Source organism: Sphaerodactylus townsendi, linkage group LG09 (assembly GCF_021028975.2).
Source record: "Sphaerodactylus townsendi isolate TG3544 linkage group LG09, MPM_Stown_v2.3, whole genome shotgun sequence".
Taxonomy (NCBI): Eukaryota; Metazoa; Chordata; class Lepidosauria; order Squamata; family Sphaerodactylidae; genus Sphaerodactylus; species Sphaerodactylus townsendi.
The window spans coordinates 70462834-70490714 of NC_059433.1; the positions used below are offsets into that span (position 1 = coordinate 70462834).

The window sequence follows — 27881 nt, forward strand, 5'->3', positions numbered from 1 at the left end:
CTTCCTTACAAAACTCAAGGCAACTTACAATGTCAATAGAACATGAAAATACGTGAGAGACGTAAAGGCAGTGAATTGAAATTACAGTTTAAAACGGACGAAAGGTGGAAAGGTGCCCATGGCAGGAATGCAAGATTTGCGTCCGGCAGCACCTGGGACACTAACAAGATTTTAAAGATAGAAGCTTTTGAGGATCAAATTTCCCTTTATCAGATCAGGCATTCAGCAAAGAGAACGGGTCCAGAGGAGGGCGACCAAAATGGTCAAAGGTCTGGAATCCATGCCCTATGACAGACATGGGCATTATACGGCCCGCGGGCCACATCCGGCCCGCCGGATGACCCTGACTGGCCCCCCTGCCTTTTGGCCCGGCCCTCCACAATATTTTCTGTTTCTTATGCGGCCCCATGGAAAAAATAATTGCCCACCCCTGCCCTATGAGGAGAGACTTAGGGAGCTGCGTATGTTTAGTTTGGTGAAGAGAAGGTTAAGAGGTGACATGATACCCATGTTTAGATATCTGAAGGGATGTCATGTTGGTGAGGGAGCAAGCTTGTTTTCTGCTGCTCTAACCACTACACCACGCTGGCGCTCAGTTGCTGCTGGACTCCAATTTTGCTGCTCTACTGCAGACCAGCACAGCTAACCCGCTGCCCTTGGCTGGTGTCCCAATTACTATTCTTTATCAGCTAGAGTCCCTGGGCTGGATCCTGCTCCAGGCAAGCAGAAGCCCTTGCAAGTGAGTTAAACCCAAATCCTATTTTGTTCATTCCCAAAGGGTACAGCAATCACTGCGATACTTCTGGTGCTCTGGATGCGTCTCCCCCAAAGTTGACTGCATATATTCATGTTGGCGACGCAGCTGAGAGCCATTAAGATATAGAAGGCATTCTTGTCAATCCAATGCAGGCAAAAATGCCTGATTCTTGCGAGGCTTTGGATGACAAGAGCCAGTTCACCAAGCAGAGAAAGAAGGGGAGATTCTTACGAAGGGGAGACAGAACGTGTGTGTGTTGAATCAGCTGTTCTTTACCAGGGTTGTAAGTGGAGTTTTTGTAGCCCAAAGAAGACAGGACTCCCAATAGTCTGTGTCCTGGGCTTGAGTTAAACAGATCTGCGACTGTCCCTCCTTTTCAGTTTTTGAGCAGAAGTGACGGATGGCTGTGGTTTTGAAAAAAGGTAAAAATAGTTCCCTGTGCAAGCACTGGGTTATTACTGGCCCATGGGGTGACCTCACATCACAGTGTTTACTAGGCAGACTTTGTTTACAGTGTGGTTTCCCCGGCAGTCTATATTTTACCCCCCAGCAAGCTGGGTACTCATTTTCCCAAACTTGGAAGGGCGGAGGGCGGAGCCAGCTTTGAGCTGCCTACTTGAAAAAGCTTCAGCCCCTTCCGCAAATGCAAAATAACGCACTTTCAATCCACTTTCACAGTTGTTTGCAAGTGGATTTTGCTATTCCGCACAGCTACAAAGTGCATCGAATCATCCGTTTTCCTTTTTTTCCCCGTTCACATGCGTGCTGTGCAGGTAGTTGTGCAGGTGTAACCTCTATCTGTGGGTTCTGTGGGGCAGAACTTGGAATGAGTTTGCAACAACAAATTTTAAAAACAAAATGGTTTACTTTCTTAACATATAACATATAACATCAACATTTAACATCATACTTCAAGGTCCTGTTCAGGTTGCATTTTCAAGTCTTTATATTTAGTCTACTGATACTGCCAAGTCCAATTCTTCTTTGCAAGTGGGTTGGCTCCTGAAGACTCCAAGGGCTTGATGAACAGGATCCAACATGATGAAGGTTTCCAGGAGAACTCTCACCCATTACAAACATAAAAAACCCTGAAACAATAAACTCCAACATTTACAACATAGCAAAAATAAACAACTCCCTTCCCACTAGTTCCCAACAACATTGCAGTTACCTTAACAAGGTGTTAAGGGCTTATATACAAATCAAAGTCCGAGTCTGGTAGCCTTGTCTCCTCCAAACTACATGAGCTCTGCAGCCTCTTGCTGCTTTGAGTCTCCACCCCTTTCTGGGTCAACCCATTCTGAGCATGGGGGTTACACAGGCATGCAGAAATTAACCCCTGCAGCCAGGCCGACCGTCCCACAATACGATCGGCTGCACCTGCATGGCTGGTTTAGCAATTTTCAGAAATCCCAGGTTGTGGGAAATCAAATGGGGCAGACTCGTTTTGGGGGCGGGACCTGTGCAAAGTCCCCCCCACGCAAAAACGGTTCATATAGTGCCCTACCCCCGTAATATTTGCCCTGTGCAGAATCGAACTGTGCTTTGCTGTGGCTGGTTAGTCTTCTTTCACAGGGAGCAGCGGATATGTGTTTGTGTGTGTCCCCGCGGCGTCGGTTTCCCTCTGTTTCTTTGTCATTGGAAATTGGAAACCTCACACCCGCGTGTACTTAAATAGGATACAGCGCTTAATTAATACCCTGATTAATTTTTGATGATTAATTGCACTCCGATCAGTTGCTGAGCTCATTCTTTCCACACAGTATCGTTCCATGAGCCGAGGTGATGGATCGTCCTGTCAGGGCTGAGGTGGCGCCGAATTGATTAAATCTATTTTGCGGTGCATCTCTTTAATGTAGGAGGGAAAGTACCAGAACTTTGGCCGCCTTTGGAGCAAAGCCCCACATTTTGTGCCCGGATAAAACCCTAAGGACCAAGACAGTGAGAAAACGGCTGCGGCCTAGCTGTATTTCTCATGTATCAAGGAGGATCTTGTAAGAAAGGAGAGCTCTGAAAAATTGACTACACTTGAGAATCCCAAACACAGGCAGAATCATCAGTGCTTCACAATTGGTCACTTTTTATTTAATTTCTTCAGCCAGCATTGTGTGGTGGTTAAGAGCAGGTGGATTCTTATCTGGAGAACTGGGTTTCATTCTCCACTCCTCCACCTGAGTGGCAGAGGCTTATCTGGTGAACCAGATGTGTTCCCGCACTCCTACATTCCTGCTGGGTGACCTTGGGCCAGTCACAGCTCTCTCAGAACTCTCTCAGCCCCACTTATCTCACAAGGTATCTGTTGTAGGGAGAGGGAAAGGAGCTTGTAAGCCACCTTGAGTCTCCTTACAGGAGAGAAAGGTGAGATATAAATCCAAATTCTTCTTCTTCTTCTTCTTCTTCTTCTTCTTCTTCTTCTTCTTCTTCTTCTTCTTCTTCTTCTTCTTCTTCTTCTTCTTCTTCTTCTTCTTCTTCGAGTTGCTTGATCTAGATCTGCCCCTGCTTTAGTTGACCTTGAACCAGTCACGAAAGCTCCTCTCAGAAGGGGGCTCTCTCGGCCCCCACCCTTAATCTACACACCACCAAGGTATCTCTGTTGTAGGGAGAGGGAAAGGAGCTTGTAAGCCACCTTGAGTCTCCTTACAAGAGAGAAAGGTGGGATATAAATCCAAACTCCTCTTCCTCCTCCTCCTCCTCCTCCTCCTCCTCCTCCTCCTCCTCTTCTTCTTCTTCTTCTTCTTCTTCTTCTTCTTCTTCTTCTTCTTCTTCTTCTTCTTCTTCTTCTTCTTCTTCTTCTTCGAGTTGCTTGATCTAGATCTGCCCCTGCTGCCATGAATTCGAATCTTCCACAATTAAGCATTCAAAGGGTGGGATTTTGAATGTTGGGGTTTTGCTCCTAGAAAATAAGGATTCTGTCCCTTTAAGCTGTAAATTGGACTTGGAATGTGCAGTGTAATGTCTTTTTTTAAAATGTCACCTACATCTGTAACCGTTTCTGCTGCCAACTTTATGAACAACCAGCAGGAAACTGGATTGCACAAGGAAGGAAGTTCTCTTGAAATGAGAAACTTTAAAATGATATCTGGCTGATTTTTCCCCCCTTCTCTCCTTTGTTTAGTACTCCCCAGAATAGCTTCCCTACATGGTACCACCTGTGGAATCCTTTGGTTCTGTCGTCTCTGCTCTCTCTCATATTTCTGATGCCCACCTTTTAAAATGGAATGAATCGCTTTCGCTTGTTTGGCAATGTAATCAATTAAGGATTATGCAGCATTCAAAAGCTCTGGGTATCGGAGAAGCGAGCACAAAGCCGTTCAGCTCCCAAATCTCTTTTTTCTGGGGAAACCTAAACTGCTGTCCCCTCAGCCAGCCCAATGTTTCTTGGCAACGCTCCCAGATTGTTGTAACACTCAAAAGGATGCAAAGAGAATGTTTGTTCATTCTGCGTTTGCAGGGCTCTGCTTAGAAATAAGACCCGGCAGGCTCTCCTGGATTTGAAAATTCCTGTATAAATTCATATGTAATTAGATACAGACATGACCCCCCCTCCCACAACACACACACACACACACACACACACATCAACATTTGATGAGAAGATAAATCGGGCAGAGGGAGTTGAGGGAGAGCAAAGCGCAATGAAATATTTATTTTTTCCCCCGTGTCTCGACTGACATCCTCAAACTTCTAGGCTGAGTTTTTTGTGTGTTTTGGTTCAGCCTTTAATCAAGGCGGCTTTTTGAAGCTTGAAGTGAAACAATATTTAAATAGCGGAAGAAGGCTATCAATTAACTGCCCGCTTTAACAACAATGCCCGCCTTTCCTATGTCAAACTAGCAAATATTTATAAATTAAGGTAAATGTGTGTGGAAGGAAAAAGTTAAGAGCATAAGAACGAGCCAGCTGGATCAGACCAGAGTCCATCTAGTCCAGCTCTCTGCTACTCGCAGTGGCCCAACAGGTGCATTTGGGAGCTCACAGGCAGGATGTGAAAGCAATGGCCTTCTGCGGCTGCTGCTCCCGAGCACCTGGTCTGCTAAGGCATTTGCAATCTGAGATCAAAGAGGATCAAGATTGGTAGCCATAAATCGACTTCTCCTCCATAAATCTGTCCAAGCCCCTTTTAAAGCTATCCAGGTTAGTGGCCATCACCACCTCCTGTGGCAGCATATTCCAAACACCAATCCCACGTTGCGTGAAGAAGTGTTTCCTTTTATTAGTCCTAATTCTTCCCCCCAGCATTTTCAATGTATGCCCCCTGGTTCTAGTATTGTGAGAAAAGTTGAATATCTCACGGACCTTGCTGGGGGTGTATTGCTTTGAGTATACAAAGTCTCTTGCATTTGCTGTTTCTCTCCATCGTATATTTTGGTGCGAGCATCTGGGTCTGTCTGCCTAACCCAAGTTTTCATCTGGTTGTATGAGAGCAACATGGGCCCTTTCCACCCATGCAGAACAATGCAGTGGTGTAGCGCCCATGGGACGGGGGGGGGGGGGGACACCCCGGGCAGAGAAGCAGCAGAGGCATGGCCGGACTGTCAAGGGGGTGTGGCAAGGATGTGGCATGGTGTTCTGGGTTGGGGTGAGGTGGGAGATGTCACGGCAGGGGCACAGGGCAGGGGCACGGTGTGCGCGCGCCCTGGGCGCAGTTTCCTCTTGCTCTGCCTCTGGAACAATGCACTTTTTAATCCACTTTCAATTGTTTGCAAGTGGATTTTGCTATTCTGCACAGTAAAATGCAGCTGCCAAGTGGATTGAAAGTGCATTATTTTGCATGTGCAGAAAGGCCATAGTCCTCAACATAGTGTTTGTGAGTGTCCGGAAGCCCACTTGATTCTTCCCCCAAAAAATCAGTCCTGGCTCTTCTCCATTTCACTGAGTAAAAGGCTCTTCAGAATAGCCTTGGAAACTGGTGGTTGTGGGTTTTCCAAGCTGTGGGGCCATAATCTCTGTTTCTCGTGCTGCTGAAAAGTGACAGGGCAGCGAGTTTGGATGGGGCTCATAACCTCACAACTAAGAATCCACCTAATGCAAAATTGAGAAGTCTTTAAATAATGTTCTTAGAAATAGACATAAAGAAGAAGAAGAGGAGGAGGAGGAGGAGGATGGATTTATACCCCACCTTTTTCTCCTGTAAGGAGACTCAAGGTGGCTGACAAGCTTCTTTCCCTTCCTCTCCCCACAACAGACACCTTGTGAGGTAGGCGGGGCTGAAAGAGTTCCGAGGAATTGTGACCAGCAGGAATGTAGGAGTGCAGAAGCACATCTGGTTCACCAGATAAGCCTCTGCCACTCAGGTGGAGGAGTGGGGAATCAAACCTGGTTCTCCAGATTAGAACCCACCTGCTCTTAACCACTACACCACACTGGCTCTCAAGGATTCAATTAATGTCCACATAATTATTCCACAAGACAGGTTTCCCAGTGGTTATTCCCTGTTTTGTCAGGCAGGAAGAAGAAGATGAGTTTGGGTTTATACCCCGGTTTTCTCTCCTGTAAGGAGCTTCTACTTTTTCTGTCTATGTGGAGAATGCTGTCTTGCCCAAAGCAACTGCAGAGATCCCTGTCTTTGTAAGCTTCAAGCTGATCATCAGTGTGTACATACCCCATTTCATCTGGGCAGCAACCACAGCATCGATTATGCCACTAAGGGGCTTTCCCCACTGACAGAGTTGAACTGGTTTCTACCTAGGTTCACCTCAGTGACTCCCCAGCTCAACATTGTTTTGTCTCAGTTCCCCCCCCCCCTCAGAACTGCGACATCCCCTTGTAGCCATGATTATAGAACTACACTTTCTCTGCTTTTGGAACAAGGAATTTGGAATTACCACTTCGAAGCTTCGAAGTGGGGAAGCATCGAAACAACACCTCATCGGTTCAACCAATGACGAACCACTTTTGTGGCATGCGCAGAACGGGAGAGTCATGGCGGGCAGAAAGCGCATGTAACTGTAAACTGTAAAAAAAAAGAATGCTCCCATTTCCCGCCATAACACAAGTGCCAATCACGATTGAGGAATGAAACGGACACCAAGATGATCCCACCCACTTAGCTCTGTTCCAGGGGGCCAACTCAGTTGCTGTGGGGACAGCCTGGAATCACCCTCCACTGAAGGGAACCGAGTCGACCTTAGCTCCCTTCTGTAGTGGGGAAAGCCCCTAAAAGAGTTCTTCTTTCTCTATCTTATGTGGATTTTAATGTAATCCTTGCTTTGTGTTCTAAGAACATTATTTGAAGACTTCTCAGTTTTGCATTAGGTGGATTCTTAGTTGTGAGATTATATTTTGCGGTCGGAACTTTATATTAAAACATTGCGCATGCTGTAACGCTCAGCATCCTTCTTGCAGCCGGCAGCATAACGTTGTATATTTTTATTTGCTTTCTTTGTTGCATCATACTAGCTTTTTTGTTACAGGACACCCTGTATGACTCACTCCAGGGAATTGCTCTTCGTGTAGATCAATACTATGACTCAGCCCAGTAAAACAAGACTTGGTTTAGAGGCGATGGCAAACCATGATGCGCCGACGTAGGAGCAATTATAAGAACAATTCTCCCTCACATAAAATGAGCTGATTAGTTTGTTCCTTGGGTTTTATTGCGGGTGGAGTTGAATCAGAAGACACAGAGAAAACATAATCCAGCAAAACTCTGGCTACGTGGATCCCCTTCCGAAATAATCTTTTCCAGCTGTGGAGCGTTGGGGGAGATTCGAGTAAATAAATGACAAGTTTAGGGGGGCAGGATTTACCCGTTCAACTTCTCCCAGCGTAATAACCAGAAGTGATGTCAATGCATCAGGTGATACTCTAGCATGCACTTGTAGGCGAAGGCAAGCGTTACACTAGCTCATTCCTGATTCGCGGCTACATCTCTTAGCTGCCACCCTACAAGAGTTCTTCGGAAAGGCAGGCATGCTGCTTTAAAACTGTCGCCAAGCCATTCACTCGTTTCCTTTTAACTTTTATGACTTTTCTTTTTTCCTTTTGGGCATTTTGCTCTTGGTAGAAGGACTGCCGGTTTTTAGAGGTTTTGAGGACAGCTCTGTCCTTCTCCTTTGTCTCTGGTTGTCCTTTTCCCCTTTCCCTTGCTTGTTTTCTTTGTCTTTCTGTTCTCCTGGCAGCCACAGACCTTCCGTTTGTCCTCTCCGATGCCCCCGGCAGCTGCCGAGCACATTGCTTTTGTGTTCCAACCGAAATTGTTTCCTCGTGCTTTGTTGAGTGACTGGCCGGGGCTAGCCAGGCCTAATTCGATCCACGTTCCTCCCCTTCACGTGTCTCGGGGTCTCCTCGAAAAGTTTGAAAAAGAAGTGGCATTTCCCAAGGAACTTTCTACGGCTTCTTATACCCTACAACACAAAGGCCTGATTTTACACACACTGGGGGGTAGAATGGAACTCTTAATATAGAGCATTGCATTTGCATAGTGTGGGGACTTTGGGGTTATTATTTGGGGGGGGGGGTTGCTGCTTGTAGGTCCTTTGTTTTATAATCCAACCCTCTCTGTTGTTTGTAGAATGGAACATGCAATATACAAATATGCAGAGTTCCTCAAAAATCCTCGAAACAACCAGAACCCTGTAGGAAATGCTAAGAATTTTTACTTTTTACTTGATCCTCCTTGATCTGAGATTGCAAATGCCTTAGCAGGCCAGGTGCTCAGGAGCAGCAGCAGCAGAAGGCCATTGGTTTCACCTCCTGCAGGTGAGCTCCCAAAGGCACCTGGTGGGCCACTGCGAGTAGCAGAGTGCTGGACTAGATGGACTCTGGTCTGATCCAGCAGGCTAGTTCTTATGTTCTTATGTTCTTACTGAAAAACATCAGAATATTGTGTACAGTTCTGGGCACCGCAATTCAAGAGGGATATTGACAAGCTGGAACAGGTCCAGAGGAGGGCAACCATAATGGTAAAAGGTCTGGAGTCCATGCCCTACGAAGAGAGGCTTAGGGACCTGGGGATGTTTAGTCTGGAGAAGCAAAGGTTAAGGGGGGACATGATAGCTATGTTTAAATATTTGAAGGGATGTCATGTCGAAGAGGGAGCAAGCTTGTTTCCTGCTGCCTCAGAGACTGGGACACGGAGTAACAGATTCAAGGTGCAGGAAAAGAGATTCCACGTAAACATTAGGAAGAACTTCCTGACCGTCAGGGCTCTTCGACAGTGGAATTCACTGCCTCGGAGAGTGGTGGAGTCTCCTCCTTTGGAGGTTTTTTAACAGAGGCTGAAGGAAAATATGTCGGGAGTGCTTGGATTGTGTGTTCCTGCATCGCAGGGGGTTGGACTTGATGGCCGTTGGGGGCTCTTCCAACTCTATGATTCCACGATTGAAATGTTGACATATAAGGTATCGACACTCAAAACAAAACAATCATGTAAATACAGTCATATGCTGCTAGAGACATTGTGGTAACTAACATGGTATGCTATATTCCAAGAGCTTCCGACTCTGCCCTGCTTCTAGCTTGAGATTTTCTCGTTCCAGAAAGTTGCACTGAGCTAGCCCGAGTGGCACGCAGTTGCACGCCCGTGCCCACACACAAAGTCATCAGTTTATTAAGGCTAAAGATTTTTTTCCCCCTTTCTCCCTGCTAAGTAATTGTTTGCTTTATTGCTACTTATGCATTCATTTTAATAGGCAGTAAAGCACAAACTGCAGGACTCGCGTTTTCCGGGCGTCCATGTGTCAAACTGACAGCCACGCCGGTTGGCGCAGTGGCGTGCGAGATAGCGCCATAAATTCAGGCTATTATTATAGCCAATCTAACATTTATTTATAATTAATGCTAGGGACTTTTTTTACTCCGTAATGCCGAGTACAGACTTTCTTTAAACAGGGGGAGGAGATGATTTGCTGTTTGTTTTTTATTTCTATTATTATTATTGCTAGAGCAACCCAAAGCCTGCTCAAATGTGGTGAGGAGCAGCAGAAAAGAAAATTCCCCGGGTGACTTCCGCAGGAGAAAAGCCATCCTCTCCAGTTCCTTCCAGGTAACCTCTTTGGGTGATGGAAGAGGAGGAAGAGGAGTTTGGATTTATATCCCCCCTTTCTTTCGCAGAGCTGGGAATCAAACCCGGTTCCTCCAGATTAGATACACGAGCTCTTAACCTCCCACGCCACTGCTGCTCCTCATGAGAGATTCCATGAGAGAAAATGGGGTTTATTTCTGAAGAAGAGCCATGTTGGAGAAGGTTAAGAGAAGGTTAAGAGGTGACATGATAGCCACGTTTAGATATTTTAAGGGATGTCATGTTGGTGGGGGAGCAAGCTTGTTTTCTGCTGCTCCAGAGACCAGGGCCAGGAGTCATGGGTTCAAGGTGCAGGAAAAGAGATTCCACCTAAACATTAGGAAGAACTTCCTCACAGTAAGGGCTGTTCGACAGTGAAATGCGACCTGGGAGTGAAATGCGACCTGGGAGTGTGGTGGAGTCTCCTTCTTTGGAGGTTTTTAAAGAGAGGCTGGATGACCATCTGTCAGGAATGCTCTGATTGGGTGTTGCATTGCAGGGGTTTGACTTGATCGCCCTTGGGGTCTCTTCCAACTCTATGGTTCATTTCATTTCATAACCTTTATTGGCATAAGAACTCTCTGATTCTATGGATTACATCTGAGGTCTATCTGGTTGGGCATCCTGTTTCCTGTATTAGCCAACCAGATTCTCCTAACACGTCCCTCTTGTTTTGCCCCCAGCACCTGGCATTCAGAGATAAACTACCTCAAAACATGGAGGTTCCATTTCACTGTCATAGCTATGAACTATTGCTAAACCTCTCAGAGGCTCATTCCGCACATGCAGAATAATGCACTTTCAAACTGCTTTCAGTGCTCTTTAAAGCTGTGCGGAATAGCAAAATCCACTTGCAAACAGTTATGAAAGTGGTTTGAAAACGCATTATTTTGCATGTGCGGAAAGGGCCAGAGTTAATTTGATCTTAAAAAAAAACTTTCTGCGATGGGTCACAAATGAAACGAGGATTACACAAAGAAGTAATCTCTGGGTTCGTATTCCCTCCTGCATTATTCGATCTGGTAACATTGCCATTTGCAACTCGTTTTCTTACCCGCCGAGCGATGCAGCACAGATTGGTCCGAGGGTGTTCCACAAAGTACATTGTTTGGACACCAGCCTCATTGGGCTTCGCACTTCTGCAAACTTTGAAGAGCGCACAGCTCGTTACGTTCTCATTCGGCTGGGGGGGAAAAAAATCCATTTTGCGCTAGATTTTAATTAAAAGCCTTTCTCTGCTAATCTGCCCACAGATGGAGGCGGAATCCTTTGAAATTCTGTTCTGAGCGATGGGGAGGGCGAACCCGTTCTGGCAAACGGGAGAGCCTGAACGGTTTGATATCTCGCGCTTTCAAAAGGCAGGAAGCGGCTGCCCGAAATTGCCATCTATTCTCAACGTGGATTTCTGCACCGTTTTGCCCCGCCGGCTCGTTCCTTCAGTTATCGCCGCTCTCCTAACTCAGTCTTAATATTTTTAATGCGCTTTAAGATTCCCAGCCAAACGAGCCATGCACGGGGCTTTGTCCTGTGCAAATCCCTGTTGAATGCGACTGGCTGCATTTCTCGTATTCGAGATAATGCCAAGCCGGTGGCTTCTCTGCTGCATGCATATCTTGGCTTCTTGAAAGCATCTCCCGCAGCTCGTGCAAGTGCATAGCGGCAGGGTGGGCAGAGGGGAGTTAGCAGCCTGTCGGTAGGGTCTCCCAGAAGTACAACGGATCTCCAGACTACAGCAAGCAATTCTGCTGGGGGAATGTTCAGCTTTGGAGGCTGGACTGTACGTTTTGCTAGAGTTTAGAGGAAACAGAAGCACTAGAATGACATCACATCCTCTCTGTGTTCCCACCCCCAACTCCTTCCTACCCATTGCCCTCAAAACTTCAGGAACTTCCCAAGGAAGAGTTGGTAACCCCAGGGGCAACTTAGCTCCCGGGGCCAAAAGGCACATGCCTTTTTGCTCCTTAATGTATGCTTCCGTCATAGAATCATAGAGTTGGGAGAGACCCCAAGGGCCATGAAGCCTAATCCCCACCTTGCAGGAACACACAGTCAAAGCACTCCTGACAGATGGCCATCCAGCCTCTCTTTAAAAACCTCCAAAGGAGACTTCACCACTCTCCAAGGCAGTGAATTCCACTGTTGAACAGCCCTTGCTCTCGGGAAGTTTTTTCCTGAGGTTTAGGTGGAATCTCTTTTCCTTCACCTTGAACCCATTGCTCCTGGCTCTAGCCCCTGGAGCAGCAGAAAACAAGCTTGCTCCCTCCCCAACATGACACCCCTTCCAATATCTAATCACTTTTTTCCAGCAGGGTCTCTGATAAGAAGCCATACAAACTAGATGTCATCTCAGATAGTTTCCTCCGCACTAGGAAAGGCGTCTGAACTGCGGTTTGATTCCAGCTGGTACTCAGAGGTTTATTGTGACTTCTGAAAACAGTCTTTTAACGAGGGGTCCGAGTTCTCAGGTGACGGCTGGAGATGGTCTCTGATTCCAGCAGAACGGCAGGCAAAAGCACCAGAGGAGAGTGAGCTGAGCTGAGCTGTTTTAGATTCCCATAGAGTGAGGTATAGTAAAGAATTAAATGACTTTGAACCCTGGGCTCAGAGGTGGGATCCAGCAGGTTCTCACCAGTTCCCGAGAGTGGGTGACTAATTATTTGTGTGTGCCGAGAGGGGGTTACTAATTGGGTCTTCTTTTCCTTTAGAAATTCCATTAGGTCCAAAAATCATAAAGTCCTGTTGTTTCCTATGTGGCTGGTTAGCGAAGGTCGAAAAGGGGATAATTCTCCCTGTTGGGCTGTTGTAAAAACATGTTTTAGAAATATGGTAAAGTTCCATGTTTAAGGAAAGCATCCTTCTTTTGATTTCTAGAAACAAAATAAAGTATTTGAAAGTATTAAGTATTTGACAGGCAGTCAATTAGAGGAGAAGTAGTTGTTTCTGTTGACAGTAGACGATAGGACTTGCTATAATGAGTTTAAATTATGGACAGAAAGATACCAGCTGGAAATTAGGAACTTTTTTTTTACAGTAAGAGTTTTTTACAGTAACAGAGAAATTATTAATGCCCCGCCCCCAGAATGCCCAGCCATGCCCCCGTCGTGCCCCGCCCAGCCCCATTGGTGCTACGCCACTGTTTGAATCCCACCACCATGGGAACCTGTTACTAAAATTTTTGGATCCCACCACTACCTGGGCTCTACTTGCTTGCAAAACTAAAATCCATCTATGTTTTGGGTTTAGTTCCTCCCAACAGTGTAACTCCTCTCCCAGTTCAGAAGTAGGACATTTCTGCCCTCGGAAAGAGAGAGAGGCAGTGAGTTTCTCAATGGAATTTTATAGCCACAGAGAGTAAGCAAGGAGTTAACACCCAAGAATATGAGAAGAAAAGAAACTCGATAGCAGAAGACAGAGAGAAGTAAAACAACCTGGCTGGAAGCTTTGATAAGCATTTTGTCTCCAGTAACGTATAAGAGCTGCCTTCTTTCTCCCTCCTTTCCACTCCTGTCTCCGTGATGGAGCTCTCCAGACTTTGAGACAATAATCTGGAGTTTTGCTGAGCTTGTAAGTAATTAGTCTTTTCGTCCCCCTCCCCACTCAGCCTCGAAGAATGTGGGTCAGTGGGTTAAAGTAATGCAATTTGTACTTGAAACAGGTCTGCTGCGGGATTGTGGGTTTCAATGGTTCCTACCAGGAATGGGCACTTATTTTAATCAGAATTTTCCAAGGTCAGATGCAGTGATCCTGGAAATTTTCGAAAAACCCGGCAAGCGAATTCTCAATATCGGCTTTTTCGGGTTGTTTGAAAATGTTCGAGTCTGTTAGACCTGTACCTGAAAAACAATTCCTGTTGGGGGGCAGGAGGCAGGTGCAAAGTCAAACATTGGGATCAAATCAAATATCTGGGGTGCTGTGTGGTTTCCGGGCTGTATGGCCGTGTTCTAGCAGCATTCTCTCCTGATGTTTCGCCTGCATCTGTGGCTGGCATCTTCAGAGGATCTTCAGAAACCACACAGCACCCCAGTGATTCCGGCCATGAAAGCCTTCGACAATAAATCAAATATCCTTTCTTAGGCATGGATAAAACAATAATCAGACCAGCAATAACAACCAATAGGAAGGCTATTAGGTGATCAACAGGAGTGTGCAGTTGTTGATAAGGCTGTTGCCAAAAACTTTGCTACCCCTGCAGTTCTTTTAGTACAGCAGTCATTCAAAAGCAGACATAGCTTGTCTTGGTCAGAAGAGGCAAGACATGAATGAATATGAGGTTCCGTGTAGAGACTCCTGAGTTTTGTGTAGCGAGGACAATACAGGAGCTTATGAGCAGCAAATATGGTTTCTGTGTCACAGCTCCATGTGGAGTTGGGAGGTAGCAACGGGTCCATGCTGGCCCAAACCATGCTGACTTTTCAGCACGATTCGGGATCTGCTTTTCGAATCCCCTTAAACACCATCTTTTGGGGGAGATGAAAAAACCTAAAAAATGTCAATAAGGTATTTTGTGTGGGGGTGGGGGTGCTGGTCTGTTCGGCTTTAGCCGAATGCCGAAGCATACAATTTTCTCAACCGCCACACTTCAGCTGACAGCACTAGCATCTTTATCTGAGACATAGTATAGATAAGATTGCAGATGTATTAAAGAATTTCTCAGGATTTCTCATTCAAAGATTGAGATTGCAAATGCCTTAACAGACCAGGTGCTCGGGAGCAACAGCCGCAGAAGGCCATTGCTTTCACATCCTACATGTGAGCTCCCAATGGCACTTGGTGGGCCACTGCGAGTAGCAGAGAGCTGAACTAGATGGACTTTGGTCTGATCCAGCTGGCTTGTTCTTATGTTCTTATGTTCTTAAAGTGTATAGCTGTAGGAAGAGGAGCTCATTTTGGGAACGCTGCATCAGGGATGTTGTTTGAAACCTCTGTTCCTTCTCTGTTTTTTCCACTGTGAAATGGTCTTCCATTCCACCATTTGTGCCATTTTCCCCAGGTCAGATCATAGATGGGTTGTGGGAAATTCCCGAGATTTTAGGAGCCCTCTTCAGAACAATAAGAGTTTGGATTTATATCCCCCCTTTCTCTCCTGTAAGGAGACTCAAAGGGGCTTACAGTCTCCTTGCCTTTCCCTTCCTACCAAAGAGTTAGTTTTTATAGCCCGCTTTCCTCTACCTTCAAGGAGTCTCAGGCTCATTCTGCACATGCAGAATAATGCACTTTCAAACTGCTTTCAGTGCTCTTTGAAGCTGTGTGGAATAGCAAAATCCACTTGCAAACAGTTGTGAAAATGGTTTGACAACGCGTTATTTTGTGTGTGCGGAAGGGGCCTCAGAGTGGCTTACAATCCCTTCCCCTCTCCACAACAGACACCTCATGAGGTGGTTGAGTCTGAGAGAGTTCTGAGAGAACTGCGAATGACCCAAGGACACCCAGAAGACTTCATGTGTAGAAGCACGGAATCAAACCCAGTTCTCTACCAGTCATGGTGAGGAGTGGGAAATCAAATCTGATTCTTCGGAGTAGAGTCAACTGCACTTCACCCCTACACCACATTGGGTCTCAGATTGGGACCACACTATGGAGGTGGTGGGGGGAGTTCTGCATACATTGATATGGCTATAAGTCTGGGGGGTTTTTTTTAACAGTTCAGGGAAATGTTACTAAAGGAGCCCCTACTCTCTTTTCTCACCCTAGTCTGGGTCTCCACATATCTGGGAAACATAGAATTCCTGGAACACGGTCGTGACCAGATCTAGGGATGTACTCTGGAAAAGTATAGTCCTATACAGGCAATGCTTCTATATAGGAGTCCTACACACATCAAACGTGCAAATCCTTTTGCCTCAAGGAAGGGTGTGCCACATGCGTTGGCAACATTGCTATAGTTGCAAGGAGAGAACATGCACACAAAATAATCACAGCAGGAGCAGCAGTGGCGTAGGAGGTTAAGAGCTCGTGTATCTAATCTGGAGGAACCGGGTTTGATTCCCAGCTCTGCCGCCTGAGCTGTGGAGGCTTATCTGGGGAATTCAGATTAGCCTGTACACTCCCACACACGCCAGCTGGGTGACCTTGGGCTAGTCACAGCTTCTCGGAGCTCTCTCAGCCCCACCTACCTCACAGGGTGTTTGTTGTGAGGGGGGAAGGGCAAGGAGATTGTAAGCCCCTTTGAGTCTCCTGCAGGAGAGAAAGGGGGTATATAAATCCAAACTCTTCTTCTTCTTTTTCTTCTTCTTCTTCTTCTTCAGGTGCCTTTAAAAGATTCTGGTTTTGTGTTGTTTTTGCGATTTAATCATACATACGTCCAAGGAACAGTCTCTGAAACTTGCTGAAGATCTTCCCTCCTCTTCCTGAAATCTCTTCGCCTCCTCCGCACTGAAATCTGAAATACCATCCGTGCTCACAAATGGGCAGGGGCATGTCTATGAATACACGCAGTCAGTCTCCACTAATTAATCTGGAAGGAGTGTCATCCCTTGATTTTTGGGTGCACGCTAATTAAATGTTTGATGCGCCACTTCCACGCATACCTTCTGGGCTGCCTTTATTGTCACATTTAGGAAAGAATGAGAGACACGTGCGTACGTTTGGATCATAGCGGTTTACAGTTTACAGCAGTTTGCATCCTTCTAAGCTCATTGACTTCAATGGATTTCGAAGAGTGTAACTCTGCTAAGGACTGTACGGTGAGAAGTAAGGTGATATGGTGATGAATACGCCCACCCAGTAATCTCCCTCGGCTGTGGTCCATGTAACCTTACCAGGTTGCCGGCCAGGGACAGCAGTCTCCTACCCCATATTCAGCTCCTTGCCCAAATTCATTGGAGCAGCAGAAACAAAACTGGGGAGACCACAGCCTTTGAAATCATGACATCACTTCCTGGGAAGTACCTGCAAGTGACATAATGGCAGGCACGATGTCTAGGAATTGCCCTAATCTCCATGGATTTTGCCATAAAGATTGGGGGGAATTTGCCACAATGTCACTTCCGGTCAAGTAGCCAGAAGTGACATCACTATATCTGAAACACTCTGGGAATTACCCAGATCTCTATGGCTTCTACCATAGGGATTGGGGGAATTCCTAAGATTCCGCAGTTGCAGAATAATGCACTTTCAAACTGCTTTCAGTGCTCTTTGAAGCTGTGCGGAATGGCAACATCCACTTGCAAACAGTTGTGAAAGTGGTTTAAAAACGCATTATTTTGCGTGTGCGGAAAGGGCCTAAGAGTCCTTCTTGTTCTCACTCGTATGTGCCATGATGGCATCCCGTGATGTTGCCCTTAACCCCTAGGTTTATCCCTCTTCCACCATCTTGTCTTTTCTGTATAAGGCAGAGGCAGAGGAGGAATGGACCTCCAAGGAGGGAGTTGGCTCCCCCAGCCAGATAAGTGAGGAGTAAGAAATCGTTAAAGACAACCTAAGAGAGATTCAGGTTTGAGTGGATAAGACTGCGTTGAAAGAAAGGGATGCTTCGTTGGCGGAGAGGCAAACTGGAGATGCTACACAGGATAAGGAAATGTGGAATATGAAAGGATTCTTTTGGCTTCCATGGACAAAGGAAAGGGACCATGAGAGTGGAATATAACCAGGCTGTGCCCCCACCCCCGCCCAATCTCCAGCTATTTCCAAACCCAGAGTTGGCAATTCTGTTTGAGGTTCTCCACACACTCCTCTAAGCATGAAGAGAGAAAGGGGATTATACCTTTTGGCCTTTTCTTTCCGCTGGTTTAATTTACAGATGTTCTTTTTGTGGCTTGTTTGAGAACTGAGAAAGGCAGGGTTTCAAACCAGGGGGGAGGAGGAGGGAATGGCCGCTTCTTTATGGCCCGAGACTGCTGTTTCCTATTTAAATTTCTTCCCATCCTCTTCAGAGCCGTTGGAGGGAGAAAGGACGGCCATTAATTTCATCTGGCAGCACCACCCTGCCAAGTGCATGACAAACGAGGCCCTACTGACTCCTGTGCCGATCGAATTACCTGCAGGAAAGAGTCCGTATGCAGCTAGCTGCCCTCGGTTTGCTCTGAAGTATGTAGGCTGATAAGAGGCGATAACCATTGATTTACCCAAAACGGTTAACAACTTTGATGCTTCCCTTGTAATTTCAAATTGCTTTTGGCCCTCCCTCATTGTGATGGATGAGGCTGGGGCAAAAACCAATAAGATGTCCCAAATCTGGGGTGTGGGCGGGGTGGGGGTGGGGATAGTTCTAGTACAGAATTTCTTTTGCTTTGGAAGAAAGGGAATCTAATGGGTTTCGCTGGAAGGAAAAACTTGACATCGCAGGCCTGAATAGAGTTTAGGGTTGCCAGGTTGCCACTTTAATCCTGCAAGAGCAAAAATTGGTGGTGGAGTAACATCACTTCCAGTTGTACCTGGCAGTGATATCATGATGCTCTAGGACAGTGGTGGCGAACCTTTGGCACTCCAGATGTTATGGACCACAATTCCCATCAGCCCCTGCCAGCCTGGCCAATTGACCATGCTGGCAGGGGCTGATGGGAAATGTAGTCCATAACATCTGGAGTGCCAAAGGTTCACCACCACGGCTCTAGGAATTCCCCAATCTTTGTGGCAAAAACCATTAAGATTTGTGTGGTTCCTATAGCTTTAGGACATAACTACCATGAACCACCAGAAATGATGTCACTTCCCACCAGTGGCGTAGCGCCAAGGGGACATAGGGGCGTGATGCACTGGGCGTGTGCTGGTGCAGGGGTCACGTTCCCCTCGCTCCGGCCCTGCTTCCCACCTTCACCCTTCTCTCATTTTGGACCAGGACATTAGGATTGCACTGTAGGTCAGTGACTTCTGCACAGAGTTCCCGGCTGTTTACTTAAGTATTTAGCTCAATCAGTTAAAAACATTTGATCCATGTTAAAAAAATGTTAACTATTTGAATGGAAGCTGTTGCAAAAACTTTTTACTAAGCGTACCAGAGCTGCCTGAAAGGGAGAAACTAGGACAATTTATCCCAGGGCACCACAGATTAAGGCCTCCTGACTCAACCGTTGCATACAAGGACAAAATATATAACTGTACTCCAGCTGCTAGAAGTATGAGGCATCAAATGTGTGCACAGTGCTTTAATATCATAAGAATGTGCAAGTGCAGTAGAAACAAAGTAGGAATGTAGTAAGAATATCAACAGGATCATAGCTTTCCAAACCCGAACTGCGCCCAGGGCATGCATGTGCCCTACACACCCACCCGCCCTGGCCTCACCCTGGAAAGCCCCCACCATGCCATGCTCCCAGAACGCCCCACCATGCCCCTGCAACAGCGCGTGCCTGGCACATCACCCCCCCCCGTCCCCTTAGTGCTACGCCACTGCGATCCAGGTCAAACTGAGTGTGGCTCAGAAGAATCCACCGAGTAAACCTTATATACACTAATCAGTGGTGATCCCAACTTAAACTGTATGAATGCAAGTCCATAGTAGTACATATATTAATAACACCACAAATTTTAATTCACCGGTAAGCCAATCTTCATAGGACAAAGGGAGGAATAGTCAAAGCAGATTTCCCAGTGCGCTGCTGACCAACTGAATAAAAAGTCACAAATAAAGCACCCTGAGGTAGGTATTGTACAGGCTCATGAAGTCCTGAAGTCCAGCTTCCAGTAAGAAACTAAAACGCATTCAACTCAAAATCTTCCAGAGAGCTGGTAACCAGTAGAACTGAAATGCCTTCCACGGTTAAATGCGCATTTTTTGAAAGATTCTTCCTCAGGATTTAAATCAACTCAGTCTTGCTGCTTGTTTTTACAGGGACAGACTGAAGTACAAACAGTATCACGTCTCTCCAGTCTCAGCTAAGATATGCAGTCCATCATAAGTTATATATACTATTGGCCTCTGGCCTGACTCTGCCACATTGCTCACCTTGGTATTTTATTTAAAGCTTGCCTTCAAATGGAAAAAAAAATGACACATCAGAGTATGTTAGCCTACCCCTAAAAATCCCCAGGTTGGCCTGAGGTAATGTTTCCAGCTTGGAATGAAATAAGTTCCTAGTGAAAGGATTTCAGCTGTTCCAAATATGTGATTCTTTGAGCTGCAAGGAAATGGGAAGTCACATGGTATCAGTTGTGTGACTGGAAGAGGGCGAGCCAGTGTTGTGGCTTTACTGGTGCCTAGACCAGGGCAATGGGTGACAACTGGAGACAGGGTACACAAGGTGAAAGAGGGTTACCATTGCTGCGTGGTCGCTCTAGGAATCACTGGAAACTCTGTGGTTTTTACCATAGAATTTCTGACAATTCCTAGAGTTGCCTGTGTCACTTTCAGTTTTTTTAACATACATGGCGTGATGTCATAGTAGTGTCACAGCCCCTCCCGTATCCTCACCCTTAGCCCTCCCCCCAAGATTTCTGGGCATTGGCTGATTGCCCTCTCCTGAACTCCTTGGAGGAAGAGCTGAATGAAAAATACAATAGACAGATTCGGGTTATTGTTTTGTCCATTGTTTTATTTCCTTTTCAGATCACCCCACTATCCATTGTTCTTTTTTTATGCTATCAGAAAATATCATTGCACCCAACCTTGTGGGAATGGTTTCTCTGTGATCTGGCAAAAAACAGGGGCGAAAAGACCGACTGGCAAGATCTTTTAAGCCTGGCTTAGAGACTGTTGCACAGTTGGAACAAGAGGTAGAAAGGAAAGGGCAGACAGCTCAAGAGTCTTTCCTACAGAGGAAAACAGAAGGCTGTGTCGTCTGATAACGGTGGGCTCTGACTCTCACCTTTTTGTTCATCAAAGACGCCGGTGAAGGAAAAATATGTCCTGGCAGGAAGGTGACGTGGGGAGTCGAAAACTAGTCTGGCTGTTAGAAACAGCTCCTTCTTGGATTTTAATTAGATTATCAAATGGAAAACAACCAAGTTACCAGGCAACATTGTGACAGTCGCATTCCACTGAACAGATGTATGGAAAAGGAACTGTGGGCACCATGTTAAACCACGTACTGGCAGTCTATCAAGGAGGAGATGAAGACCGGTAACCCCCTAAGCAACCTTTGTGATAAACTATGGCCCCTTCCGCACGCACAAAATAATGCGTTTTCAAACCACTTTCACAACTGTTTGCAAGTGGATTTTGCCATTCTGCACATCTTCAAGCAGCATTGAAAGCAGTTTGAAAGTGCATTATTCTGCATGTGCGGAATGAGCCTATGCAAAGTTAATCAGGAGAGATGCAAGTTTCACTATTATGATTTGGTTTCTATTTTCATAGAAACCAAATCATAGGCCCATGAAATGGCAATAAATGGCAAAGAAAATAGCAAAGGAACTACAAAATGCAAGCCAAAGATATCTCCCCCACATTTCCTCGGAAACCTTTTTTTCCGTTTATGGTTGATCAACAAAATATGAATAAAAGAGGGCTGTGGAGCCTTCACACAGTCGTTTTACGTGTTTCTTCTTTTTCACAGTTGTGATCTGGAACTACGTTTTAGCATTTTTATACGCCATGTCAAAAAGTGCAATTAAAAATTATGAAAAAGTCTGAATAAACAACAGTAGAGGTGAAGAAGAAGAAGAGTTTGGATTTATATCCCCCCTTTCTCTCCTGCAGGAGACTCAAAGGGGCTGACAATCTCCTTGCTCTTCCCCCCTCACAACAAACACCCTGTGAGGTAGGTGGGGCTGAGAGAGCTCCGAGAAGCTGTGACTAGCCCAAGGTCACCCAGCTGGCGTGTGTGGGAGTGCCCAGGCTAATCTGAATTCCCCAGATAAGCCTCCACAGCTCAGGTGGCAGAGCTGGGAAACAAACCCGGTTCCTCCAGATTAGATACACGAGCTCTTAACCTCCTGGCCCCCATATTCACCCGACCCGTGTTCCTTGCCCTTAAAAAGAATTTTAAAAGGCACCAATAAGCTGCCACGTGGCCAGCAAAACATCTGGGTAGTTCAGGGTAGCTCGATCTCATCAGATTTCAGAAGTTAAGTAGGGTCAGCCCTCAGACGTGAGTGGGAGGTCGTCAAACAAGTCCACCGTTGCTACACAGAGGAAGGCAATGGCAAATGATTTTTTGTCTCTTGCCTTGAACACACACAGACTCCCCTCCCCAGGGCCCCCGTTAGTCAGCTGTGACTTGGCTGCAATTTCCACCAACAAACTTGAAGGACCACTGAGCTCACTGCTCAAGAATAAGGCAATACTTGCGCTCTTTGGGAATGCCAATTGCTAGAAGGTACCGGGTGTTGCCCCCCCCCCCCGACCTGGATAACCTGGCTAGCCTGATCTCAGCAGATTTCAGAAGCTAAGCCGGGTCAGCACTGGTTAGTACTTGGATAGGAGACCACTAAGGAAGTCCAGGGCTGCTTCACAGTCACGGCAAACCACCTCGGCTCATCTCTTGTCTGGAAAACCATAAGGAGTTGCGGCAAGTTGGCCATGACTTGGTGGCACTTTCCACTACCACCACAGCACCCTAACGAATAACCAGGTTTAGAGAACTTCCAGGGAAATGGCATGTGAACTTAGTTGAGTCTTTCTTTATCTTTTTAGGATTTTTTTTAATTGTCCTGCTACTTGGATTTGCATTAGGGGGAAAAGGTTTTAGGTATACTGAAGGAACGAAGAAGAAGAAGAAGAGGAAGAAGAAGAGGAAGAAGAAGAAGAAGAGGAAGAAGAAGAGGAAGAAGAAGAGGAGGAGGAAGAGGAGGAGGAAGAAGGAGGAAGAGGAGGAGGATTTATACCCACCTTTCTCTCCAGTAAGGAGACTGAAAGGGGCTTACAATCTCCTTGCCCTTTCCCCCTCACAAGAAACACCCTGTGAGGTGGGTGAGGCTGAGAGAGCTCTGAAGAGCTGTGACTCTAGCCCAAGGTCACCCAGCTGGCATGTGTGGGAGTGTACAGGCTAATCTGAATTCCCCAGATAGGCCTCCACAGCTCAAGTGGCAGAGCGGGGAATCAAACCCAGCTCTCCAGATTAGAGTGCACCTGCTCTTAACCACTACGCCACTGCTTCTCCCTTTTGGTTCTTACACAAGAATAACCAAGAAAGCGCTTTAGAAGAACAAAGTGTTATTCTAGTGCAAGCATTTGGGGGCCTTTCCCCACTTACCTTAAGCCCCACGCTACTTGAGGAGAGTAGCGCGGGGTCCCCTGGCACTCCCCACGAGAGGGGCGGCAACAGCGCAGCCGCCCCGACGCTGCCGCTGTCGCACCCCCTCAGAGCGTGGCATCCCTGGTGCTCTTGCAAAGGGCGCCTCAAGTGGCAGAGCGCGGGATCGTGGGGACGCCCGGGCGCGCGCCAGGGATGCCGTGCACTGAGAGCAGCGCGCGGCATAGGGGGGGGATCATGCTAAGTGGGGAAACGCCCTGGGTTTTCCAGTGGCAAGCTCTGGGTTCTGGTCACAAGGCAAAGGGTCAGCTTGCCAGATACAAACACTTTCATAAAGACAGCACAGAGCTGGGAGCACCTCTGACTTGTTAGAGTGAACAAAGGATATCGTGATACAGAAGCATTCAGAGCGAGAGCTCCAAACCCAGCTATTAGTAACGCTGTTCTGCTTCACCAGCCGATGTTATGGCTGCCATCCAAGCACCAGGCCAGCACAGGCCAATGTGCCCCGGAGACCAAGGTTTTGGCACGGGTGACCTTTGCATGGGGAACAGGGCACGTTCCGTGTGTTTGTGCATGAAGGACGAGAGGTCTCGAGCTGTGGGCCAGCGCCAGTTGGCGGGATCTATAAATCAGCAGCGATTAACCCCGTCAGTCCAAGGCCATTTCAATATTATTTACAGTTCCGTAATTGGCACAGTGTGTACTATGCTCACAAGAACCGCCTTCATGGATGAGGAGCCATCAAGTCTGGCTGTGGGAACACGGACAAGTTAGGAAGACACGGATTCTGATATGCAGAGGTACGCTGCCTCTGCACCTGGAGGTTCCATCATGCTTCTGATAGACCTATCCTCCATGGATTGATCAAGTTACCCTCCAGCATGATGTAGTGGTTAAGAGCAGTGGACTCTAATCTGGAGAACTGGGTTTGATTCCCCACTCCTCCACCTGAGTGGCGAACTCTAATATAGTGAAGCAAGTTTGTTTGGACAGCCTGTATGATTTAGTGGTTAAAAGCAGGATTCCAATGTGGAGAACTAGGTTTGATTCCCTCCTCTTCCACATGAGCAGCCGCCTCTTATCTGGTGAACTAGATTTGTTTTCTTGCTCCTACACATGAAGCCTACTGGGTGACCTTGGGCTTGTCACAGTTGTCTCCAAACTCTCTCAGCCCCACCTACCTCTCAAGATGTATGTTGTGGGAGGAGATAGGGAAAAGGAGTTTGTAAACCACCTTGAGACTCCTTACAGGAAACAAAAGTGGGGTATAAATCCAAACTCCTCTTCTCTTCTTTCTCCACTCCTCCAAATGAAGCCTGCTGGGTGACCTTGGGCTAGTCACAGTTCTCTCTGAACTCTCTCAGCCCCACCTGCCTCTCAAGGTGTCTGTTCTGGGGAGAGGAAGGAAAAATGGGTTTGTAAACCACCTTGAGACTTCTTACAGGAAAGAAAAGTGAGGTATAAATCCAAAACTCTTCTCCTCTTCTTTAATTCCAACAAAGAAGTTGCTCTCAGCTCCTGCAAATTGACAGCCAAACGTCTCAAACCATGAGACGTTTTGCTGTTTCGTTCCTTTTTCAACCCACTGTCCAAATACAGCAAGCTGGTCTGCAGGGTGTAGAATTTCAGAGCTGGGCATGGAGAATGCCTGCCCTCGGCCCTCAAAGTAGCCATCTTTTTCTGTGAGTAGTAGTAGTAGTAGTAGTTGTAGTAGTTGTAGTAGTTGTAGTAGTTGTAGTAGTTGTAGTAGTTGTTGTTGTTGTTAATAATAATTAAATTTAGTATACCGCCCTATCCTCGAAGGGCTCAGGGTACAGATAAAACATCAGCTAAAAACATACATATAATTAAAACAACAGTCATATCTTAAAGCATTTTAATAATGGGTCTTGATGGTATTAGGGCCCATGGGGGTAAAGAGGAGGGGGCAGGGGCACCCTCAGTGGCCAGTCTCTCCAAAGGTCTCTCTCTCTTGCTAAGAAAGGTGGGGTATAAATCCAAATTCTTCTTCTCCCTCCTCTTCCTCCTCTTTCTCCTCCTCCTCCTCCTCCCCCAGGAGATTCCACCTAGGGTTTTCTCGTTGTGTGTCTGTTGGGGGGGTTGCTTTGTTTTTCGGGCTTCCTGCGCTGTGGAAAAGCCCTCTGGAGAGCGCAGGGCGGTGCTGTCCCGCCCCCCAGCCTACTCTGGATTGAGCTGACAGATAGCTCTCCTGAGTCTCACATAGAGGTTTTTGACATCACCAACGCCTGCTCTTTTAATAAAAGCCACCGAGGACGGAATCTGTGACCTTCTGCATACCAAGCAGATTCTTTACAGCTGAGCCGTGGTTCTGGCAAAATAATCTTTAAAAAAAAAAAAAAACACCGTGCTTCATTATTTAATGCCCAATAAGATGGGGTTGCAAAATACAGATGAAGCCAGGATCAGGTTCCAGGTTAGCTATTAACATGTTAAACATGCAAACAGGAACTCTTAAATGCACGGGGGCACCAAAACCAGCAGGGGGGAAAAACAACACGCCGTGTATATTTTTACACACCCTAAAGAATGGCTATTAAATTAATGTACTCAGTCGCAGCCGAGAGACTTTGATACGGTGCCACGGCATTCCTTGCATCGATAGCGATCGTCCGCCGGCCTTCTAAAGGTCAGCAATTGTGTCACTGTCTTTATACGCTTGATTTAAAAAAAGGAAAGGAAAAAAACCCCAAATGCAGGAAATGAAATGAACGTTTTAAGCATATTGCCTAAGATGGGGATCTGTTTACCGGCTTTGGTGGAATGCAACCTTCCGAGGTCAGCTGATAAAGGTTCACGGAGGCTGCTGCCGTCTAAATGTATTTGAGGGCGGGGAAGGGAGTGGCTGAAAACGTTGTGAAAGGAGGCCGGGGGGAGACCTGAACGGGAACCAGGAAAAGTAGTTTCATACTAGGCAGCTCGTCCCACCACCGCTGAAGTCACCGACTCCGTTGTCCCCTTGAAAGTTTTCCAAGTTTTTAATTGATTTTGGGGGTTTGCTTGGTTTTTGTCTTGGTGTATGTAGATATGGCCCCTTCCGCACGTGCGGAATAATGCGCTTTCAATCCGCTTTCGATGCACTTTGCAGCTGGATTTGAATAGCAAAATCCACTTGCAAACCGTTGTGAAAGTGGATTGAAAGTGCATGATTCTGCATGTGTGGAAGGGGCCCATATGTTGCTCTTCCCATGAACAGATAAAGCTCCCTCATACAGAATCAGACCTTTTGGTCCAGCAAGATCCGTATTGTCTGCTCTGACTGGCAGCCGCTCTCCCATGTGTGAGACATGAGTCTTCCACATCCTCTGCTCCCTGCTCCCTTCAAATAGAAGAAGAAGAAGAAGAAGAAGAGTTTGGATTTATATCCCCCCCTTTCTCTCCTGTAAGGAGACTCAAAGGGGCTGACAATCTCCTTGCCCTTCCCCCCTCACAACAAACACCCTATGAGGTAGGTGGGGCTGAGAGAGCTCCGAGAAGCTGTGACTAGCCCAAGGTCACCCACACCCAGTGTGTGGGAGTGTACAGGCTAACCTGAATTCCCCAGATAAGCCTCCGCAGCTCAGGTGGCAGAGCGGGGAATCAAACCCAGTTCCTCCAGATTAGATACACGAGCTCTTAACCTCTTACGCAGGGTGTTTGTTGTGGGGGGGAACGGCAAGGAGATTGTAAGCCCCTTTGAGTCTCCTGCAGGAGAGAAAGGGGGGATATAAATCCAAACTCCTCCTCCTCCTCCTCCTCCTCCTCCTTCTTGTCGGCAGAAAGAGCAGCTTGTACAAATGCTGGTGTAATGGAAAGAGTTTTGATTGCATTACTTTACTCCAACGCGCACTGGTGCATTTTAAGCTTAGCCTCATTAGTGTGGGACTCAGCCCTGTAATGAGCTGTGGAAGGCGAGGAGGGAGCCAGCTGTCCACCCGAAATTTATGGGCCGTTCTTAAGTCCAGACCTTGAAGGTACCCGAGTGGCACTTCAAAGCCCTTCAGACTTTGAGATTCTGTGGCCGGGTTCTTTCTGATCTTGCTGTTTTTTTTTTCATGCTTCTGCTCAAATGAGGCCATAATTCCTCTTGGGAGGACTTTCTTGGGAAAACAGCGCCTTGGACACCTGGATTAAATCAAGGGAGTCCCGGTTCCAAGGAGGCAATAAGAAAAAACCTAGAGCAGTGGAAAGTTGCATAGTTTTGAACAGGGGTTCTCCTGGAGGCGACTTAGGGCATCTTGGATGGGTGATTTCCTTCCCTAGTCCAGAGAGGCAGGATGTTGATTTTTTTCCACTTCCTGTGATGTCACTGGCCTCCATCTTTGTTCCCCAGAAGTTTTTACAGGGGTTCTGGACAGCTCTCACGGGAATTAGAAAAGGGCTAGGCCTAAAATGAATCCCCCACCCCTTCCACCTGGCAGAAATGGCCTCCAAGTTCTGATCTAACCACAACACAGCAAGCCCCACCAATCAACAAAAACTAGTACATTGAGGAGAATTTCTATGTAATGCAATGTAATGAAAAAACCCCACCCCCCACCTCTACAAGCTATCCTGGGTTTCATTTGGCAATCCATTCCCCAGAAGTGGGGCCATTGCTGAATATGCCCTGTTCCCAGGTTACTACTGATGGAACCTGATCTAGGAAGGAAGGCGAATGGAAATTTGTGGGGGTGGGAAAATACAAGAGGAGGTACCTACGCAGTGGCGTAGGAGGTTAAGAGCTCGTGTATCTAATCTGGAGGAACCGGGTTTGATTCCCAGCTCTGCCGCCTGAGCTATGGAGGCTGATCTGGGGAATTCAGATTAGCCTGTGCACTCCCACACACGCCAGCTGAGTGACCTTGGGCTAGTCACAGCTACTCGGAGCTCTCTCAGCCCCACCTAACTCACAGGGTGTTTGTTGTGAGGGGGGAAGGGAAAGGAGATTGTAAGCCCCTTTGAGTCTCCTACAGGAGAGAAAGGGGGGATATAAATCCAAACTTTTCTTCTTCTTCTTCTTCTTCTTCTTCTTCTTCTTCTTCTTCTTCTTCTTCTTCTTCTTCTTCTT

At 46.8% G+C, this 27881-nt stretch overlaps 1 protein-coding gene across 1 annotated transcript in view; it reads left to right on the forward strand.

Moving 5' to 3' along the window:
• The window catches only part of ST3GAL1 (ST3 beta-galactoside alpha-2,3-sialyltransferase 1), a 79709-nt gene that overhangs the window by 21216 nt on the left and 30612 nt on the right, over positions 1–27881 (forward strand). The window lies entirely within an intron of this gene.